Consider the following 18,427-nt stretch of genomic DNA (forward strand, 5'->3'; position numbering starts at 1 on the left):
AAACATGGAGGCTAAACAATACGTTATTAAATAACCAAGAAATCACTGAAGAAATCAAAGAGGAAATCAAAAAATACCTAGAGACAAATGACAATGAAAACATGATGATCCAAAACCTATGGGATGCATCAAAAGCAGTTCTAAGAGGGAAGTTTATAGCTATACTAGCCTACCTCAAGAAACAAGAAAAATCTCAAATAAACAATCTAACCTTACACCTAAAGGAACTAGGGAAAGAAGAACAAACAAAACCCAAAGTTAGCAGAAGGAAAGAAATCATAAAGATCAGAGCAGAAATAAATGATATAGAAACAAAGAAAACAATAGCAAAGATCAATAAAACTAAAAGCTGGTTCTTTGAGAAGATAAACAAAATTGATACACCATTAGCCAGACTCATCAAGAAAAAGAGGGAGAGGACTCAAATCAATAAAATTAGAAATGAAAAAGGAGAAGTTACAACAGACACCGCAGAAATACAAAGCATCCTAAGAGACTACTACAAGCAACTCTATGCCAAAAAAATGGACAACCTGGAAGAAATGGAAAACTTCTTAGAAAGGTATAATCTTCCAAGACTGAACCAGGAAGGAATAGAAAATATGAACAGACCAATCACAAGTAATGAAATTGAAACTGGGATTTAAAATTTTCCAACAAACAAAAGTCCAGGACGAAATGGCTTCACAGGTGAATTCTATCAAACATTTAGAGAAGAGCTAACACCCATCCTTCTCAAACCCTTCCAAAAAATTGCAGAGGAAGGAACACTCCCAAACTCATTCTATGAGGCCACCATCACCCCGATACCAAAAGCAGACAAAGATACTACAAAAAAACAAAATTACAGACCAATATCACTGATGAATATAGATGCAAAAATCCTCAACAAAATACTAGCAAACAGAATCCAACAACACATTGAAAGGATCATACACCATGATCAAGTGGGATTTATCCCAGGGATGCAAGGATTCTTCAATATATGCAAATCAATCAATGTGATACACTGCATTAACAATTTGAAGAATAAAAACCATATGATCACCTCAATAGATGCAGAAAAAGCTTTTGACAAAATTCAACACCCATTTATGAAAAAACTCTCCAGAAAGTGGGCATAGAGGGAACCTACCTCAACATAATAAAGGCCGTATATGACAAACCCACAGCAAACCTCATTCTCAATGGTGAAAAACCGAAAGCATTTCCGAAAGCATTTTTTAAGGAACTAGAACAAAAAAATCTTAAAATTTGTATGGAGACACAAAAGACCCAGAACAGCCAGAGCAGTCTTGAGAGAAAAAAATGGAGCAGGAGGAATCAGACTCCCTGACTTCAGACTATACTACAAAGCTACAGTAATCAAGACAATATGGTACTGGCACAAAAACAGAAACATAAATCAATGGAACAAGATAGAAAGCACAGAGATAAACCCACGCACCTATTGTCAACTAATCTATGACAAAGGAGGCAAGGATATACAATGGAGAAAAGACAGACTCTTCAATAAGTGGTGCTGGGAAAACTGGACAGCTACATGTAAAAGAATGAAATTAGAACACTCCCTAACACCATACACAAAAATAAACTCAAAATGGATTCGAGGGCTTCCCTGGTGGCGCAGTGGTTGAGAGTCCGCCTGCTGATGCCGGGGACATGGGTTCGTGCCCCAGTCCAGGAAGATCCCACATGCCGTGGAGCAGCTGGGCCCGTGAGCCATGGCCACTGAGCCTGCATGTCTGGAGCTTGTGCTCCACAACTGGAGAAGCCACAACAGTGAGAGGCCCACGTACCACACACACACAAAAAAAAATGGATTTGAGACCTAAATGTAAGACCGGACACTATAAAATTCTTAGAGGAAAACATAGGAAGAACACTCTTTGACACAAATCACAGCAAGCTCTTTTTTGGTCCACCTCCTAGAGTAATGGAAATAAAAACAAAAATAAACAAATGGGACCTAACGAAACTTAAAAGCTTTTGCACAGCAAAGGAAACCATAAACAAGACGAAAAGACAACCCTCAGAATGGGAGAAAATATTTGCAAACAAATTAACGGACAAAGGATTAATCTCCAAAATATATAAACAGCTCATGCAGCTCAATATTAAAGAAACAAACAACCCAATCCAAATATGGGCAGAAGACCTAAATAGACATTTCTCCAAAGAAGACATACAGATGGCCAAGAAGCACATGAAAAGCTGCTCAACATCACTAATTATTAGAGAAATGCAAATCAAAACTACAATGAGGGGCTTCCCTGGTGGCACAGTGGTTGAGTCCGCCTGCCGATGCAGGGGACACGGGTTCGTGCCCCGGTCTAGGAAGATCCCACGTGCCGTGGAGCGGCTAGCCCCGTAAGCCATGGCCTCTGAGCCTGCGTGTCCAGAGCCTGTGCTCCGCAACGGGAGAGGCCACAACAGTGAGAGGCCCGCATACAGCCAAAAAAAAAAAAAAAAAACTACAATGAGGTATCACCTCACACCGGTTAGAATGGGCATCATCAGAACATCTACAAACAACAAATGCTGGACAGGGTGTGGAGAAAAGGGAACCCTCTTGCACTGTTGGTGGGAATATAAATTAATACAGCCACTATGGAGAACAGTATGGAGGTTTCTTAAAAAACTAAAAATAGAATTACCATATGATCCAGCAATCCCACTACTGGGCATATAACCAGAGAAAACCATAATTCAAAAAGACACATGCACCCCAATGTTCATTGCAGCACTACTTACAATAGCCAGGTCATGGAAGCAACCTAAATGCCCATTGACACACGAATGGATAAAGAAGAGGTACATATATACAATGGAATATTACTCAGCCATAAAAAGGAACGAAATTGAGTCATTTGTTGAGACGTGGATGGATCTAGAGACTGTCATTCAGAGTGAAGTAAGTCAGAAAGAGAAAAACAAATATCGTATATTAACACATGTATATGGAAGCTAGAAAAATGGTGCAGATGAACCAGTTTGCAGGGCAGAAGTTGAGACACAGATGTAGAGAACAAACATATGGACACCAAGGGGGGAAAGCCGCGGGGGGTTGGGCATGGTGGTGTGCTGAATTGGGCGATTGAGATTGACATGTATACACTGATGTGTATAAAACTGATGACTAATAAGAACCTGCTGTATAAAAAAATAAATAAAATAAAATTCAAAAAGAAAAAGAAAAACTAATACTAAACTTTCTTTGGGTTATTTGCATGGAAATATGTTAATATAAATGTTTCAGTCATTACATGAAATTCCTAAAAATCTTATATGTTCTGGTATAATGTTATAAGTCATAATTCTAGTTATTACTTTAAAATGTATATCTCAGAAATAACTAAATTTCCTTGTCAATTGCATTATTATGAACTTTCATCAAATCTTTAACTGTGGACATTTTTAAGTCTTTTGTCATTTACAGACAGTTCTGGGTGTACTCTGATGCTTTTGCAAAAATGTTTCTATAAAAGGGTTTCATCTTCAAGGAATTCATGGAAAAGACTGACAAGCAGGTTTCTGGTAACTGACTATACTGCTGAGCTGAATGAATAAGCATTTTCAGAACTCTAATGGAAAACTGATGAATTCATAAAAGTGCTAACAAAAGATCAAGATAAAAAATTAATTACATGGGACTGAGTGAACTGATGAGAATGATTATAATTTTTGTGACTTTCTGTTTGAATTTTAAAAAACTGTGATGTAAATTTATGTAAAAAGAACTTAATGTAAAACAATGTTACTCTTCTCACATATTTTCTCTTGTTTTGGAAAATATAGATATTTTCTGTTAAAAACGTGATTTATGCTGACACGTGATAGGTTGATTATTGTTATTATAAATGAATTAATAAATACTTTTAAGTTTCAAAAAAAAAAGCCTCATCCACCCATCATATAGCATATTAAAACTTGATTCAGAAGGCTTCCCCAGTGGTGCAGTGGTTGAGAATCTGCCTGCCGATGCAGGGGACACGGGTTCGAGTCCATGTCTGGGAAGATCCCACATGCCGTGGAGCAACTAGGCCCGTGAACCACAACTACTGAGCCTGTGCATCTGGAGCCTGTGCTCCGCAACAAGAGAGGCCGCGATAGTGAGAGGCCCGCGCGCGCACCGCGATGAAGGGTGGCCCCCGCTTGCCGCAACTAGAGAGAGCCCTCGCACAGAAACGAAGACCCAACACAGTCCAAAATAATAAATAAATTAAAAAAAAAAAAAAAAAAAACTTGATTCAGAGACTTCCCTGGTGGTGCAGTGGTTGAGACTCCGTGCTCCCAATGCAGGGGGCCTGGATTCATTCCCTGGTCAGGGAACTAGATCCCACATGCATGCAGCAAGTGAGAGTTCTCATGTCACAACTAAGACCCAGCGCAGCCAAATAATTAATTAATTTTAAAAAAAACTTGATTCGCTGTGTTTTGATAATTTCATAGTCTTTTAAAAAGTTATAACAAGGGTTGGAATTTTTAAATCTCCTGCAGGTCTTCAGATTTCTATGCCATTAAATTACAGTTCCACATATTCATCTTAGTTCATGCCTCAATAACATAACTCCCAACAAAATTATGCTGGGAAAAATGCATACTTTTCGGGGAAATGTGTGGCTCAAGGTCTGAGAGATTATTTGTTAAAAGATTTTTGGTTCCCAAATGAAGTCTTCAGATTAACCAAGAATCCTTTGTTTCTCAGTCATCAAGAAACAAAGGATCTAATTGCATATTGATATGTCTACTTGAAGGTCTAGTTCGCAATGTAACGTGCAAAACATGTTCACTTCTCACTCCAACCAAAATCTATTCCTCTTGATTTTCCCCATATTTGTGAATGGCACCACAATTCACCCAGTTGCACAAGCCAAAAATCTTGTAGTTATCCTCAACTCCTTTCATTCTCTCTCACCCCACATCCAATCCATCTGCAAATCTCTGTTTTACCTTTAAAAAAAATCCCTACTCCGACCATTTCTCATCACCTCCTCCCTGACTGTACTGGTCCAAGACACGATCTCTTATCATTTAGAATCCTGCAATAACTTCTTTGGGTTTTTTTTTTTTTTATGGTACGCGGGCCTCCCACTGTTGTGGCCCCTCCTGTTGCGGAGCACAGGCTCCGGACGCACAGGCTCAGCGGCCATGGCTCACGGGCCCAGCCGCTCCGCGGCATGTGGGATCCTCCCAGACCGGGGCATGAACCCGTATCCCCTGCATCAGCAGGCGGACTCTCAACCACTGCGCCACCAGGGAAGCCCTAGAATCCTGCAATAACTTCTTAACTGGCTTTCCTGATTCTGGTCTCGGAAAACACAAGCAAATCAACTCACGTCCCTGTTCCCAGTTCTCCAGTAGCTTCCCATTACACTTAGAATAAAATCCAAATTCAATTTAAGACCTATGATTTCGCTCCCGACCAGCTTGCCAAGCCCATTCCCTACCACTCTCCGTCTCACTCACCGCACTGCCATGCAGCCACACAGCATAACGCTGTTTTTCTAACACGCCAGGCGTATTCCCATCTCAGGGCTTTTGGCCTTTGTATACCGTCTGCTTGAAGTGCTCTTCCTCCGGGTGGTAATCACGGCTCACTCCCTCACTTCATTTAGACCACACTATTATCCCCATCACTCTATCCCTTTCTCTGTCTTATTTTTCGTGTGTGTGTATGTGTGTGTGTGTGTTTCCAGAACACTTCCTGTCTGGGCCAGTATTTTAGTTGGTTAGTTAATTAGTTCACCAGTTATTGACTTCCCAATAAAACATAAGCTTCATGAGAACAGGGACAGTCTATACCGTTTTGGCTCCAATTCCTGGAACAGTGCCTAGCATACTGGAAGCCCTCCGAAAATGTGTTGCATGAATGACTTGCCAAAGGCAACGGATGCAAATAAATGCATATCCAGGAGATTTCCACGGCTGCCCGCTTCACGCTTCACGCCCTGGAGTTTTCAACTCCAGGGAGACAGCGACACCTCCTCACGGGGTTGAGGGGCTCTCAGTTCCTTTCGTCCTCCCACCTAGTGGGGGAGTCAAGACTCAGCGGGCCGTGAGCCGGGATGGAGAAGCGGACAGGCGTCCCTCTCTATGGTGTTACTCCCCAGACCCCTCCTCCCTATCACCCGGCGTGCCTCTATGGTTCTTCCTGTCATTAGTCGGGAGGGGGCGCTGTGCGCAGGCGCGGGGTGACGCCGCGGCAGGGCCGGAAGGAGCGCAGCGGCGGCCTCGGCTGCGGCCACGAAGCTCTCGCGCTGCTCCAGCTGACTAGAAGCTGCGGCGACAGAAGCCGCCGAACCCGCCTCGAGAGCCGGTGAGTTGAGTGGCGAGTAAGTGTTGGCCGCGGGGCGCGCCAGCTATTCGGGAGGCTCTGTGAGGGTAGTGGCGTCTCCGCCCGGCGCCTCCATTGAGCCCAGGGGTGAGGGTGGGGGCGGGGGCTCGTTTGTGAGGGGCGGCGGGGGGCGCTGGCCGGGCTCAGCCGCGGCCCCGACGCGAGCGAACCCGGGGCCGCGCGGGGCGCCGCCTAGCGCCGAGCGGCCGGAGCAGCGGGGCTAGCGGCCGAGAAGGAGCGATAGAGGCGCGGGCGGCCGGCGGACCCTCCGCCGCTCCTGCCACTTCGGGAAGTTTCGCGGGCCGGTAGCGTCGAAAGACCAAGTTTCCTCGGCGGCGCCTCACGGGAGGCGGTGGCCGTGGAGCCGAACGCGGCCGGGGGCGCGCGGGGAGGCAACACGCCGTGACTTTGAACTCCGACGCCCTTGGTCCGAGCGGGGGTTGGCGGGGGGCTGACGGGCCGCGGTCCCAAACCCTCCCGACTCGGCTCTGGAGGGGCGTCTTCCCGAAAAGGCGGCCACTGCTGCCCAGCCCTCGTGAGGCCTCCCCGAGTGGGTCAGAACCCTGGGCAGCGCGGGGAACGCGAACCCGACAAACGTGCCCGGAGCGCCGAGCGGCGAACGAGGCCGATCTTCCCGCGTGAGATGTGGCCCGAATACCGTGTGGGACGATTGTTGAAAACTTCGGGCCGCTTCAGTCCCGTGACCAAGCTCACTGAGTGCCTGCAGGGTCCCGGTGATACCCGCTGGGCAGGGTTCCGACATCAGCGAGCCGAGGGCTCTGTAAAGAACTCGGATGCGTCGTGATAAGCGCCTGGGTAGGGTTGTCCCAGGCTTTTTTTTTTTTTTTTTTTTTTTATGGCTGCGCAGGGGCTTTCTCTAGTCGCGGCGAGGGGGGACTTGCGGTGCGCGAGCTTCTCGTTGCGGTGGCTTGTTGCGGAGCATGGGCTCCAGAGCACAGGCTCAGTAGTTGTGGCGCACGGGCTTAGTTGCTCCGCGGCACGTGGGATCTTCCCGGACCAGGGCTCGAACCCGTGTCCCCTGCATTGGCAGGTGGATTCTTAACCACTGCGCCACCAGGGAAGTCCCTGTCCTAGGCTTTTTGATGCAAAGAGAAGATGACTTACCCTGCTGAGAGAGGGCTGGGCGGACTTTAGTATGCTGGCCTGCTGCAAGACCTTTAAGAAATGGCCTTGCTTCGTTGGTGGCTTTTTGGGTTTTTGTTTGTTTGTTTGTTTGTTTTGCGGTACGCGGGCCTCTCACTGCTGTGGCCTCTCCCGTTGCGGAGCACAGGCTCTGGACGCGCAGGCTCAGCGGCCATGGCTCACGGGCCCAGCCGCTCCGCGGCATGTGGGATCTTCCCAGACCGGGGCATGAACCCATGTCCCCTGCATCGGCAGGCGGACTCTCAACCACTGCGCCACCAGGGAAGCCCTCGTTGGTGTTTTGTAGAAGTAATTTATTGCAGCTGGGGGTAAGGAGTGGTTTAATTTAAGGAAATATTTGGAGAGCCTGGGGCCAGATTTTGGACCTCCCCGTAAGCTTAAATAGAGGCTTTACATTTTTCTCCTGAAGACAGGCAGTAGCTAATAAAAGAGAAGCCTTGCAACCCCTTTGGAGAAGTCTAATAAAGGAAGTTGAGATGTGAGTCTGGGAGACTGACAGTTTATGAAACAGGATAGATGGGAGAGCCTGTGTTTGCTAATTTTGATAGTTCCTGTTTAATGAGGGTTCACTAAATTCTAGGCTATGGTTAAGATCTTTACAGACATCTGTCTTTAGCCAGATACTGTTCTAAGGATCTTCCATATATTAACTCTTTGACTGCTCAGTGCCGTGGGTTTTGTCATTATTCTTATTTTACAGAGGAAGAAAGGGAGGTGCTGAAAAATAACTTAGCTAGTTGCAAAGCTTGTAAGGATCAGAGCTGGGACTTGAACCCAGTTTGGCTCCAGAGTTCATGCTCCTAATTATCCTACTATACCTGTGAACTTCTTGTTTGTTCAAGTTCTTCTGGAATATTTACTTTTGCCAGGCTGTGTCCTATGTCCTGAGGCTATGGGAATGAACGTTTTTTAGCAGAGGAGGTAGATATTAATCATAGCTTCCTAAATTGTAGACTATCATTGTGGTGAGTACTTTGAAGGAATGAGAGGTGTGTGAATGAACACTGGGGTTAGTCCAGAAAGGTTTTTCTCTGAGGAGGTGACATTTAAGATGAGGAACTGAAGGATGAATACAGTTAATTTGGTCAAAGAGAGGCAGTGAAGAAGAGGAACCCAGCCAGAGAGAAGAGCCGGAAGTGGAAGGCAGAAGCATGGAATGTTCAAGGACCTGAGCCATGGTGTCTGCAGATTGGTGAATAGGGGGAAGAGGTATGAGGTGGGGCTAGCTATGTCAGCAAGGGCCAAATGAGGCAGTGTTTCACAGGCCATGGTAAGGATTTTGGCTCTACCATGATGAGATCTGTGGTTTTTTAAAAAAAACAACTCAATGCTATATGAAAATTTATCATAGGGTGTAACCTGTAGACAGTATTGGGATAGAAGGGAGAGGATATCACGAGTTCACAGCGGATTCAACTGTAAAAATATCATTGAAAACATTGATTTCTCCCCTTTGTGGATGAGGATATGCTTGCCTATCCATCCCAGTTTCTTTTTCTTTCTTTTTTTTTTTAACATCTTTATTGGAGTGTAATTGCTTTACAATGTTGTATTCGTTGCTGCTGTATAACAAAGTGAATCAGCTATATGTATACATATTTCCCCATATCCCCTCCCTCTTGCGTCTCCCTCCCACCCTCCCTATCCCACCCCCTAGGCGGTCACAAAGCACTGAGCTGATCTCCCCGGGCGATGCAGGTGCTTCCCACTAGCTATCTGTTTTATGTTTGGTAGTGTATATATGTCCATGCCACTCTCTCACTTCGTCCCAGCTTACCCTTCCCCCTCCCCGTATCCTCAAGTCCATTCTCTAGTAGGTCTGCATTTTTATTCCTGTCCTGCCCCTAGGTTCTTCATGACCTTTTTTTTTTTTAGATTCCATATATATGTGTTAACATATGGTATTTGTTTTTCTCTTTCTGACTTATTTCGCTCTGTATGACAGACTCTAGATCCATCCACCTCACTACAAATAACTCAATTTCGTTTCTTTTTATGACTAAGTAGTGTTCCATTGTATATATGTGCCACATCTCCTTTATCCATTTATTTGTCGATGGACACTTAGGTTGCTTCCACATCCCAGTTTCTGAACCAATTTTCAGTTGACAGTTGAGGAGAAATCTCAGTGTTTTATAGTAAACTCTGTAGCTCCCCACCGAAAATTTTGAATAATTTTTGGTTTAAAACCTTTTGTTTTGTAGAAAGATACTGATAACAGGGTTTTTAGAGCTCTTTTAAACTGCTTAAACTCCACACTAATTGTTTGCATATTATCTGTAATTATGGATGCTATTTTACTGTCGTTTTTTTCATTTTGTTTATGTATTGAAATTAATATGCATTGCATTTTCTTACTCTGAACTCATCAGCTTCCTTGTTCTTTCTTAATAGGATCACCATCTTCCAGTCACCTGATCTCACCATCGAGGTCAACTTTGACTCCTTGTTTCCTCATGCCCTTCATGGCCAGTTACATACAAAAATCCCATTGAATCTAACCTCTGTGGTCAGTATCTTGTATCTTTTCCTCCCTCTGCTTACTGTTACCTTTAGTTCAGACGTCACCGGCTCTTGCTTCCTGGGTTTCCTGCCGCTAGATTACACACTGCAGCTAGGTTGATTTTCCTAAAGCACAGCTCTCTGCATTGCTTCCCATTGGTTAGAAAATAAGCTTAGAGCTCTGCTTCACTTACGTGTTAGCAAACCACCTCCAGGCCTGGTGACTTAGTGTCACAGTTTTATTTGTTGGCAGATTTTTGAGTCCAGAAATTGGGAAGGACTCAACTGGGCCTTTTTTTTCCCCACCACATGCTGTCAGCCAAGGTGGCTGGGACTGGAGGATATACTTCCAAAATGGCTTCTTTATTCATACGCCTTGTCTGAGACTCCTGGAAGACTGGGTTCAGCTGCCCTTTCCCTCTTCATGTAGTGTCGGGGCTTTCCATGTGGTCTCTCCATCAGGGTAGTCAGACTTCTTACGTGGTGACTGTGGGTTTCAAGAGCCCTAGATGGAAGTGCTGTTCTCTTAAAACTAAGCCTGGAACTGGCAGAGCATTAAGTTTAGCTTAAATATTGCTGTCTCCACTAAGCCTACTCTGACTGCCTGCCCTCTTTCAACTGGAATAGTCTCTGTATTGCACTAATGGGTTTATACTTTGTAGTATACTTAATTGTGTGCATATTTTCTCTCACTGATGGAAGTTCTTTGAGGCAAGATCCATGTTGGATTTTCTTTGTGTTCCCCATGATGCATAACACAAATTCTTTATACCATGTGGTGAGCCTGCAATAAACATTTGCCAAACTCTTTTAATGTATTTTAATTTTAAATGTTAAAGTAAATAATACCAATTTAGTATATAAAAATATAAGGAAGCAAAAAATGTAAACCTGTTACTTAGAAATAACCGTTATTAACTTTTCTGTGTTAATTTAATATTGATTACATATTAGTACAGGATTACAAAGAATGGCTAGCTAAATGTTAAGATGAGAAACTAGTATTTGAATTAAAAGCAATAATCATTTATAGACGCTTAAAAAATATGCTAGGAGGAGGTTTTGTGGGTGCTGATATGACATGGGCATGTCAGCTTCTCTCAGCCTGTGCCTGGCTCTTCTTTGCCCACCTTTCCCTAGAACATTCAAAGAGTTAACCCACTAAATCTGAAACATCCTTTATTACCCCAGAATCAGTGTTGCAGAAGTGATGGGCATATTTTTGGAGATTACTCTGGAAAACAGGAACACCACAAAACCCTGGGACCATACAGTATTATATTAGGAGCATCTGGAAGGAAAAGTGGAGAAGTGACATGAATAGAAGAATTGAGAAGAAAATGATTTGTTAGAGACAGACCCAAGGACCCTGGTCACAAGGAAGCAAAGATGCAATTTCGGAAATCATAAAATTGTGTGAGAGAACCATGGGTGATTCCCATCTTTTCCTGACTTGCTTTGTTCTCCAAATTTTCTATAATGGTGTAATACTTTATAACTGAAGAAAATCATGATAAACTGATTGTTGTCATGTAAACCATGTTACTTGACTCTGGTTGTATATGGCTATGATGAAGAGCTCCAGTCTGGCAGCAGAGTATGTTTTTGGAGCCACTCATTCATTCAACAACTGTGAGACTCTGGAAGTACAGTTATGAATAAGACATAGTCAAGGGCATATGGAGAAAACAAAATGCGAACTCCTTCTCATCATATGTTGATTCATTCATACAACGAAGTGAAGGGGATAAAAAAAAATCATTAGGACAGTTGTGGGAGGTGGAAGAGAACATAGAAGAATTGTCATCCAATTTTCTTAAATTCTTATAATATTACTACATAAAATTCTCCACTGAGTAATGAAGTGATGAAATATATCCTAATTTTAGGTTCTAATTTGGAAGCATTAATTGGTATATTTGACTAGAGAGTATAATCATAAATGTGTAAATGATTATTTGTATAATTAAAAGCAAGAGGTGACAACTGAAATATTCTTTTTGGGTGGCATTTCGTGTTTCTGAACTCCACTTTGGTGTCTGATCAATAAGCAAAAAGACATACATAGCTTCTTGCTACTTCCAAAGGGAAACGAAGTTTCTTATAGAAGGAAGTAAAAGTTTTACTGTGAATAGTTGTAATACTAGTGAAAAGTAGCTTGGAAGAGGAGAATAAAGTTCTCTCTCCACCCCCCTCCCCCCATTTGGTTGTATTATCAACATATTATTATTAATAAACACTGTGCATCTGCTGTTTCCATTTCACAGGTAATAATAATAGTCATAATGTGACAGTTGCTATTTGCCAGTTATTATGCTAATCACTTTATATATGTTTCACTCAATTAATTTTAAAACAACTGTATTGTCATTTTACAAATAAAGGAATTAGGCCCAAGAGATTAAGCAGTTTATGCATAGTCACTGATTCACTAATTGGTGAAACCATGGTTCATACTTAGGCAATCTGCTCTGAGCCCAGATGAGAGGACTGAATGTCAGGGAGTTAAATGGCCTTTACAGAGAAGCTAGTCAGGAGTAGAAATTTCACCATCAGACTTCTTTTCTCACTGCAGCTTGGGGCCACTGTACTTGCCATTCATGAGGAATCTTGCTTTTAAAGCATCACTAGTAATCTGCTTAACTACAAGCTTGACAGTCTAACTAAATTAGATATAAAATAAATCACATTTTCCTTTGATTTCCAGTGTAAAATTGAAGGAACCTAGTTATGGTAAAAGAAGAAATAAGCTTGGTTATTGGAATTAAGTGTTCAAAAGCTTTTTTTTTAATTAATTAATTTTTGGCTGCGTTCGTTGTGTCTTCGTTGCTGCATGCGGGCTTTCTCTAGTTGCGGCGAGAAGGGGCTTCTCTGTTGCAGAGCACAGGCTCTAGGCGCCCAGGCGTCAGTAGTTGTGGCACGTGGGCTCAGTAGTTGTGGCTCGTGGCCTCTAGAGCACAGGCTCAGTAGTTGTGGTACACGGGCTTGGTTGCTCCTCGGCATGTGGGATCTTCCCGGACCAGGGCTCGAACCCGTGTCCCCTGCATTGGCAGGTGGGTTCTTAACCACTGCGCCACCAGGGAAGTCCCAAAATGCTTTTTAAAAAGTGTATTTGATGGGACTTGCCTGGTGGTCCAGTGGCTAAGTCTCCGTGCTCCCATTGCAGGGGGCCCAGGTTCAATCCCTGGTCAGGGAACTAGATCCTGCGTGCCGCAACTAAGACCCAGCACGGTCAATTAAATAAATAAATATTTTTTTAAAAAATTGTATTTGAAAGAAAAGTACCTGAATAGGTGCAGTTGAAATTTGATACCAGAGCTCTTTCCATTATATCATGCTATTTATAAATATCAATAACATCATCATTGTTATTTCAAGCGAGATACTTAAACTTATGCTTGGATTTATAATTTTTAAACATTGAGATACCTTTGTCCAATTATAGATACCAGAAAGTTCTGTTGTAATACTTAAACATAGTCTTGATATAAAATTTTATAGTATCTTAAGTTGGAAAAATGATGACATTATTTGACTATCTCTTTATAGATATCATATAATAAGCCAGGGTCTGGGGCCCACCTCCTCTGAAGTACATGATTTCTCACAGGAAGGCAAAGAAAATTGAGATTTTCTTAGAGAGGAAGAAAAACCTTGAGTGGGTAAGTTACAGATAGGATCTTGGAACTAAAAAGCCACTGTAGCAGTTATAATTGTCCCCCATTGGTTCTTACTTACTGATTTTCATTCTTGTGATGTCCATCAGAGTAAAGCAAGAAAATGGTTCAAAAATCAAACTACAGGGGCTTCCCTGGTGGCGCAGTGGTTGAGAGTCCACCTGCCGATGCAGGGGACACGGGTTCATGCCCCGGTCCGGGAAGATCCCACATGCCACGGAGCGGCTGGTCCCGTGAGCCATGGCCACTGAGCCTGCGCGTCCGGAGCCTGTGCTCCACAACGGGAGAGGCCACAACAGTGAGAGGCCTGCGTATCGCCAAAAAAAAAAAAAAAAATCAAGCTACAGAAAGAAATAAAAGCAGTAATCCTCTTCTCTTGACCTCCAAATACTGTTTCATAGAGGCAACCACTCTGTTTTTTCCCTTAGGGTGACTTTTTTCCCTTAGGGTGACGTTTTTCCCTCTAAGTTTTCCATTGTTAAATACAACACACACACACAAAGAAATTTCACCCTGAACAGCTAAGTTTAGGCCTATGCCTAAACTTTATCTAAATGGAGGCATTCAGTATATTTTCTTTTATGTCTGAATTCCTTCACTCAACCATTATGTTTTAAGATCCCTTCATATTGCGTGTGAGTACTGTGGCTTGATTCTTGATGCTGTGTATGTTTCAATTGTATGAGCATACCTCAGTGTATTTGTCCATTCTGTCATTGATATGAGTCCTTTTCAGTTTTTGGCTCTTAGGAATAGTGCTGCTGTGAACATTCTTGTGCATAGAGCTGGTGCGTATAAGCGTACATTTCTGTAGTACACATTTTACAGTGGATTGAGTCTTCCAGGATTTATATTTTCCACTATAATTGATAAAGTATGAAGGATTCTTTTTTGCACAGTTGTGGTACCAGTTTCCTCTACTACCAATGGTACATGAAAGTCCCCATTGCTCCAAATCCTCAGCAACACTTGGTCATCAATTTTCAGGCTTCTAGCAATCCTTATGGGTATGCAGTATCTCATGGGAGTTTTTTGCCCTTTACAAATAAAACAATATATAAAACATGTATGGCTTAATGAATTATTATAAGGTGTTTGTATGTACTACTTAGGTCAAGAAGTAGATCATCCCCAAGCCTCCTCTGTGCATGCTGTCCTGAGCATAATTCATTCCTTCCCCCTGAAATTAACCATTAGTCTGATCGTTTTCTTGTATTTCTTTATGGTTTTTTCACCTGAGTGCATCCCTATATCTTTTAAATCTAGGGTTCCTCTTCCATTCCTTTTATTTTTCCTTATAATTTATCTGTTGTTGAACCTGAATCATTTGACCTGTTAGTTTTCCAGAGCCTAGATAGGTGTTTGTCAGGCTTAAAAAAAAAAATCATTCCTCCCTGTAGAGCCATTTTAGACATTTTTTCCTGATTCTCCCCCATTAAATACTAAGGAATAAGATTTTGTTGGATGGGATTGAATTTGGGAGGATGACAAACCATTGTAATATATAAGATCTTTTTACCCCCTTGCAAAATTGCCGCCATTGAGAATATCTGATCTAGATGGCATACTTAATGGTGTAATTCAAAAATTTCATTTTTCAGATAGCTTCTATTCTAAAAATTAGGCTGTGTCCAGATCTGATTGTTTCTGTCAGGACAGTAGATAGTGTTCTTTCCTCAGAAGGCAGTTATGTCTTATTGTCTCTATGATGTTAGCAGTCAATGATATTCAATGTCTAGGTCCTGTAATTTTTTTTTTTTTTTTTTCCCGCTTGTGGGATCTTAGTTCCCTGACCAGGGATTGAACCTGGACCACTGGAGTGAAAGTGCCAAGTCCTAACCACTGGAATGCCAGGGAATTCCAAGGCCCAGTAAATTACTGAGGATTGCAAAATGGTGATATTTTAATTGAAGTTTTCAATTAATACTAGAATAATTTTATAAAGAAATGATTTCCTCATCTGCTATTTGGTTACCCAGTGATATAGTTTATATAGAAAAGGCAAGAAAATGCCTGATTCTTTGCCTTTGTTTTACCAGTTTTAAAGGTAATGTATTGGTTGACTATCATCTTCTGAAAATGACCTTTTAAAAAAATTATGAACACTTTCATTTATACATTTTCCTAAGATGTTTGTACCATATCAATTATTATCTTTACTGAAGTTCAAAATGTTCCATCTTTGGCCAGTGGAAGCCTCTTCAGGAATTTATTCTGACAGGATTCAGTCTTTGATAAGTAGTCTTTGATAGCTTCCTTGATATGTGATATGACAAGATGTTCCATGTTTATTTTGTATGATTCCCGCCCCAGACTTGGAATTAGTAATTTGTCCCAAAAGCCTTCATCTCTTTCGATGAGAAATAGTATTTCAAATAATCTGGGCACTGTGGATGTTCATTGCTGCAAGCAGGTCTTGTTTGAAAACTTTTTTTTTTTGGATGGAAGTAAAATATTTTATGAGTTTATGCTAATATTTATAATTCAAATTTAGGACTATAGTGGTTTTACTTAACTTACTTTATTGCTTCTATATTATAATTCCTTTTTACCACACTAAAAATCTTGATTCTCAAGGACACAGGGATTGATAGAATTAGAATATGCTATAACCTTGTTTTAACACACCCAAAAGTGTCAAAATTAAAGTCTCAGAATGTCACCAGCAACATGATTACTGTAAACAACTTTAAAATCTTTCATATGCTTCCCTTCCCCATAATTTTTACAATTGTACTGTATCATTCAATCTTAGTTATAATTTAATCTTAGTACTAAAGTAAGTATGTATTTCATGTTTACCACTAGTCTTTGTGTCAGTGTCTCTCTAGTCATTTTGGTTGCCTGAAGCTTGCTTTTCTGTTGATTCCTGAGGAAAATCTTGTAGGAAGTTCTTGTACATTGTTAAGTTTGTGCGCTTTTTTCTTAAAATTAGTTTTGCTGGATATAAAATCTATGGCTCACGTTTTTTTTTAAAGTATCTTAATCTGTTTTCGAGCGTCTTAAAGCATCACTGTAAAAATCTGTTAATAATCTTAATTTTTTCTGTTATAATTCTCAAGCCCAGATGCTAAAGGATTTTTTTCTTTCTTTCAAGTCCAGTAATTTTACGAGAATGTGTCTTGATGGTTGTCATTCTGGGTTGCTTTCCTTAGGTATGTACTGTGCTCTTTTGAAATGTAGCTTTAATATTTTTACTTTAGGAAAGTTTTTTTTTCAGTTACAATTTTTTGTGTTTTCTTCCCTTTCAGTTTATTCAAGAGCTCCTTTATCTCTCCGTTTTTCTATTTAAAAATTTCCCTTCACCTTTCAGTTCTCCTAAAGCAGTATGTGTTGTGTTCATTAACACTTGTGTTTCTTCTAATTTAGTCTGCATTCCTAAAACACTTTATTTAATTTCTGTTTCTTTCCTGAGATATATCACTTCATTTCTGAGTTTTTCTAGTTCTGATTTATTTTATTTTATGTCATATTATTTTCTTAGTGACCCTTAGGTTGTTTTATCTTTCTGGCATGTTGTTATTGCTTATAGGGATGTTTTGCTTCTTGTTTTTCTTACACCTTTATATGAGTTTTGACATCAGTTCTTTGTTAATTTTTAGTGAAATTAGCTTTTTGGGATTTAAAAATTTTTTTTTATTGGAGTATAGTTGATTTACAATGTTGTGTTAGTTTCAGGTGTACAGCATAGTGATTCAGTTATACATATACATATATCCACTCTTTTAGATTCTTTTCCCGTATAGGCCATTACAGAGTATTGAGTAGAGTTCCCTGTGCTATACAGTAGGTCTTTATTAGTTACCTATTTTATATATAGTAGTGTGTATATATCAATCCCTGTCTTCCAGTTTATCCCTCCTCACCCCCCTTACGCCCTGGTAACCATAGGTCTGCCTTCTACATCTGCAGCTCTGTTTCTGCTTTGTAGATAAGTTCATTTGTACCCTTTTTTAGATTCCACATATAAGCAATATCATATGATGTTTGTCTTTCTCTGTCTGACTTCCCTCAGTAAGACAGTCTCTGGGTCCATCCATGTTGCTGCAAATGGCATTATTTTGTTCTTTTTTATGGCTGAGTAATAGTCCCTTGTATATATGTACCATGGCTTCTTTATCCATTCCTCTGTTAATGGATGCTTTCTTGGACTTTTAGAAGGAGATGTAGTTTAGGATAACTTTTTCTAATTTCACAGAGCTCCCTCTTCATACAGTGTTCAAAATATGGCAGCTTGCTTTTTGAGACTTCTTGATTCTGTTCTCTGTTTTTATCTGGACAACACTTCTCTTTCCTTTGTCTCTATCTTACTCAGTTTAACTGTTCCCAGCATTTTCTTCTCATAGGGCTGTGTCCTGTCAGGGATCCCTGGTTGATGAGTTTCAAAACTTCATGGGTCCTAGACTGCTATATCTTTTTCAGATCTTACAGGGTCAGGGCCTCCTTGCATTTACCCACTATTGAATTGAGCAAAACTGCTTCGTAGTATTAGCTCCTTTTTCAGATTGGCCTCTGTGCTTTCCAGTGAATTCCTGTCGGTTATTTGGGGTTATATATTGATACTGTTCTCAGGTTTGAATGATACCCTGTGCTTTCTGAGGCACCAGCGATGCTTCAGAAATCGTGTGGCTCTTGGTGGTTTGTCTCCATGTGCTTGCACTTTGGAGTTTGTGGAGACTCCTTTGTTTTGTCTTGTTTTTTTGTAAACTGGAATTTTTGTAACCAGGGATTTTTTTTTCTGTTTTTT

General features: G+C 41.3%; 1 protein-coding gene across 5 annotated transcripts in view; it reads left to right on the forward strand.

Moving 5' to 3' along the window:
- Positions 1-6,185: 6,185 nt before the first annotated feature.
- The window catches only part of RNF216 (ring finger protein 216), a 176,414-nt gene continuing 164,172 nt past the window's right edge, over positions 6,186-18,427 (forward strand). For 2 of the 5 annotated variants that reach the window (XM_060120645.1, XM_060120649.1), the window contains exon 1: positions 6,186-6,319. The gene's annotated coding sequence lies outside the window, so the exon portion shown is untranslated. Of the gene's footprint in view, positions 6,320-9,895; positions 10,011-13,552; positions 13,666-18,427 lie in introns of all 5 variants that reach the window. The other 3 variants (XM_060120646.1, XM_060120647.1, XM_060120648.1) reach the window with 3 other exon arrangements.

Source organism: Mesoplodon densirostris, chromosome 16 (genome assembly GCF_025265405.1).
Source record: "Mesoplodon densirostris isolate mMesDen1 chromosome 16, mMesDen1 primary haplotype, whole genome shotgun sequence".
NCBI classification, from domain to species: domain Eukaryota; kingdom Metazoa; phylum Chordata; class Mammalia; order Artiodactyla; family Ziphiidae; genus Mesoplodon; species Mesoplodon densirostris.